A 5,222-nucleotide genomic window follows, 5' to 3' on the forward strand; every position below is an offset into this window, starting at 1 on the left:
TATGTGGAGGGGATTATAATCAATGTAATGAAACAAGGTATATGAATGTTTGAATGTGAAACCGATGATGTGCCCTAAAAACTTTCACTCAATCCACAATAAAAACCTTAAAAAAAAAAAAAAAGGAAGCTTAATGAGCCCCAAAAAGGATAGAGCCCAAAAGAAAATCACCAAAACATATCATATTCAAGCTCTCCAAAATTAAAGATAAGGACAGAATACTAAAAGCAGCCAGGGAAGAGAAGTGTTACTTGTCAAAGCCAATCCAGTGCTTCAAAACATCCTAAAGGGATTTCTTGGGACTGAAAACCCAACAAGAACAGATAACAACCAGAGATTGACAGGTATGGCAACACCACCTGTAACTCAGTTGACAGAAGAGTTAAGAACAGAACAAAATTACAGCAACAAATTCAGAGGACCTGGGAGGTCAATGAAAGATCAAAATAATAATGTCAAAGAAGGGAAAAATATATGAACAGAGATCCAGATGGCGAGGAGGTCAGGTAGATTGCAGGATAAAATACACTGTCTTAAAGGGAGGGAAAAGTTAGTAGATTATAAGGTAACCTCAAAGAAAAGTAATACTTAACAACATACCATGAAAATAAAGATGCAAGAAGAATATGGAAACATTAAAGCTAAGAAGAAACTGACAAAGAGCACAAAAAACATGAACTCAGCACAAGAAGGCATGCAGAACAAATGAACCAGCAACACCACAAAAAAAATTAACATAATGACAGCAATTAATTCAAACCTACTGATAATTGCAATGATGTAATTGGATTAAATGCACCAGTGAAGAGACAGAGTGGCAGAATGGATAAGAAAACAAGACTCTTCAATATGCTGCCTATAAGAGACACAACTGAAACACAAAGACAAAAACAAACTAAAATTTAAAGGATGAAAAAATACATACCAAGCTAATTGCAATAAAAAACAAGTGAGAGTGATAATACTAATCTGGGTAAAATAAATTTTAAGGCAAAAACCAGCTTAAGAGATAAAGAAGAACACTATCTCATGATTAAAGTGTCAGTTGAACAAGATGACATAACCATAATAAATATCTATGCTGCAATGAAAGAGTCCCAAGATATATAAAGAAAACACTACTAGAATTGAAGAAAGAAATAGACAAATCTACAATAATAGAAGTGATTTTAATACACCACTTTCAAAAAAGGATAGCACAATCAGAAAGTAACTCGACAAGGAACTACAGAGGAACTAAACAGCACAATCAACCAACCAACTTGACCTCAGAGATGTGTACAGAGCATTCAACCCAACAACAGCACAATACACATTCTTATCCGGTGCACATGAAATAATCTCCAGAGTCAACCATGAGTTATGTCACAAAGCAAGCGGCGTAAATTAACAAACATCAAAATACTACAAAGCATCATATCAGATAACAATGCTACAAAACTAGAAATCAAAAATAGAAGACCACAGAAATAAAGCAGAATACATGGAAACTAAATAACATCCTGCTTAAAAGCTACTGGGTAGTAGAAGAAATAAATAAAACATGAACTCACAAAGTTCCTAGAAACAAATGAGAATGCAAACACAACATACCAAAATCTTTGGGATGCGGTGAAAGAGGTGCTGAGAGGACAATTTATTGCAATAAATGCATGCATCCAAAAAGAAAAACACAAATATAACACATTAACAAAGCATCTCCAACAATTAGAAACCAATAAAGTTAGCCTACAGTCACCAGAAGAAAATAAATCAAATTTGAAAACTTAAAAGAGATGGATACATTTTTAGAAAAACACGACCTACCTAAACTTACACAGAATGAAGCAGAAAACTCAAACAGACCCTTAACAAAAGAAGAAATTGATAAGGTCATCAAAAAACTCCCAACAAAAAAAGTCTAGGTCCAGATAGCTTCATTGGTGAATTTAACCAAACATTCAGGGAAGAGTTGTCACCAATTCTACTCAAATTATTCCAGAATTCAGAAGAAGATGGAAAACTGCCTGATACATTCTAGGAAGCAAGCATAACCCTCATACCAAAACCAGAGTAGGACATCACTAAGAAAGAAAATTATAAACCAATATCCCCCATGAACATAGATGTAAAAATTCTCAACAAAATCCTAGCCAACGGAATTCAAGAACACATCCAAAAAAGTATACATCATGACCAAGTGGGATTCATACCGGGGATGCAAGGATGGTTCAATATTCGAAGAATAATCAATGTAATTCACCATCTAAATAATAAAAAGGAAAAGAACCACATGATCACATCAATTGATGCAGAAAAGCCATTTGACAAAATCCAACATCCATTCCTGATAAACACACTCAACAAAGTAGGAATTGAAGTAAAATTCCTCAACATAATCAAAAGCACATGTACAAAACCAACAGCCAACATCACTCTCAATGGGGAGAAACTGAAAGCCTTCCCTCTGTGAACGGGAACCAGACAAGGATGCCCTTTGTCACCACTACATCACCAGGACTTTAAAAATAGCCAAAAAAGAAGATTCAAGACCAGAGTCTATTTGGCTCCAGCTTCTAGAACACCTATAAAAAGAGTCTTCAGGCTTGAACATACTTAGCTAAAGCTTGTTTCCAGTGTCCAGAGAAGAGTTTTCCCTTCAGCACCAAAGATAACAAGAATGAAAAGTCTGCTATCAGTCCCAAATAACACACATTTTCAATACACAAAGAATACCATCTGTTCAGACTCTTCCCTGTCCCTACACAGCCAGACTCCAAGAATAACACCTGAATGCTCAAACATATGGATATATGTGCATGTATTGTTATATGTCCATGTATGTGCACAAGTGTGCATGTTGGTGGAATAGGGTAAAGAATATGAAGTAGAGTTAAAAAGTAGTATTATGAGAGATGGAGAGATGAAGACATGGAGAGAGGGAGCATCTGAGGACTCTAGATTCATGGGAAGAGAAGAACTAAGAGACAGTAGCCAGGAGGCAGACTTGTAGAATGTGCCCTTTGGTGGTGTAAATTATTATATATGCCTGTGTGTTTAAAAAAAAAAAAAGCTAAAGTGAATACAGGGAAATATTGTTAACTGAGGGTACATGGAAGGGATTATAATTACTGTAATGAAACAAGGTGCATGATTTGTTGAAGGTAAAACTGATGACCTGCCCTGTAGGCTTTTACTCAATCCACAATAAAAACTTTTACCCCCCCACCAAAAAAGTAATATTATGGTAAGAATGAATAAATAGGTTTCAAATGGCACAGAAAGGTACAGGAAAGTAAGTCTACCTACCATCATTTCCTGACTCTCTCTTTCAAGACAACATAGCTATTAGTTGTCTGTGATTCCTACCAAAGATGCTGTCTATTGTTCAGGAATTTTATATATATGTGTGTGTGTGTGTGTGTATATAATATTCACAACAAAAACACAAATGAAAGCTTCCTCTCCCTCCTTCCTCCCTCACTTGACAATACATTTAGAAATCATCCAATAGGTCTATTTCACGGATTTAACAATTTACCTGTTTCCTACCAAAAGGCATCTGAGTCATTTCTAATATTCTGCTAATGTTAAGTGGTGCCCAGTCGGTTCTGACTCTTAGTGACCCTGTATAGGGTTTCAGGGGAGCTGCAGGTGAGCTTTAATTGCTGACCTTGTGATTCAAATTGACCTTGCTGTCCAGCACATTAACCCAGAGCACCACATAACAACTTTATAAATATACATTATACTATTGCTAATGCATATTACAGATATAATGGAGTCCTGGTGTGGTGTTGTGGGTTAATGCACCAGACTGCAAGCAAAGCTGTTTGAACTGCATGGTCAGTGGTTCAAGCTCAAGAGCTGCTCCTTAGAAACCCGATACAGGGTTGCTATGGGTCAGAACCAACCTGACAACACTTAACAACAAATGCATACTACAGATATAATGTAAATCTTTACATACAATCAAGATTCACGTGACTAGAACTGTGTGTGTGTGTATATATATATTTTTTCTCATACACAAATTTCTAAGACAAAATTCCTAGAAATACTAATAGCTATTTTAAGTTTTAGTAATTTTGTCAACTTGTCCTCTAATGAAGTTAGTAGCAACATAACAAAATAATCATCCTTGTTTGACAGCATCTCTTTGCTCACACTCTGAACACACTGAGCATTTTCATGGGCTCTCAGCTTTGTTAAAACTTCCAATGAGGCTGAGAATCATGTTAAAAATTAATCACAATAATATAAAAATAACTAAATTTATCGATAATACTCATTACATGCCAAACACAATTCTAATACTTTTACACTGATTCATTTATTTAATTCTCACTTTACAGATAAAAAAAAAAATAAAGGCAGTGAGATCTTAAAAATGTGTTCAAGGTATTCTGGACTCAGAAACAGTCCATTTCACCACTCTGTCTCAGATGCTTTAGAGGAATCCCTAGGTGGCACACATGGTTAAGCACTAGATTACTAACCCAAAGATTTTTGGTTCAAAAACACGCAAAGGCATTTCAAGAAGACAGGCCTGGCCATCTACTTCTGAAAGTTCACCGCCTTCAAAACCCTATGGAGCATTTTACTCTACATTCAAGGGATCGCCATGAATCATTGCGATCCAGAGTCTGCACCCTTCACTACCAGGCCCCAGATGTTCTAGAGCCCACCTATCATCTTTTTTTGTAAACCCACTGCTACTGTGTCAGTTCCAACCCACAGCGACCCTATGTAGGGTTTCCACGACTATAAATCTTCACGGGAGCTGTCTTATCATTTTCCCTTGGAGTGATTAGTGGGTAAGAACCAAATACCTAACCTACAGCAAATACCTAACCCGCAGCACCACCAGGGTTCCTCCTTATTTGTATAGCACCTATGTTTTTCTACTGGACTGCTATTCTTTTTCTTGTTCTTGATTTTTAAGTGTTCTTAGTAGCATATGATCAAGAGCCAATGATACTGAAGGAGGAAGTCCAAAGTGAATTGAAAGAATTGGCAAAGAACAAGGCACCAGTAATTAATGGAATAAAAATTGAAATCTTTCAAGAAAGTGAGGTGGCACAGGAGGCATACACTCATCTCTGCCAAGAAATTTGGAAGACAACTATCTGGCCAACTGATTGGAAGAGATCCGTATTTGTGCCCATGCCAAAGAGAGGTGACCCAATGGAATGCGTAACTCATCAGACAATCTCTTTGATATCCCATGTGAGTAAAGTTTT

Source organism: Chrysochloris asiatica, unplaced genomic scaffold (genome assembly GCF_000296735.1).
Source record: "Chrysochloris asiatica unplaced genomic scaffold, ChrAsi1.0 scaffold00022, whole genome shotgun sequence".
Classification (NCBI taxonomy): domain Eukaryota; kingdom Metazoa; phylum Chordata; class Mammalia; order Afrosoricida; family Chrysochloridae; genus Chrysochloris; species Chrysochloris asiatica.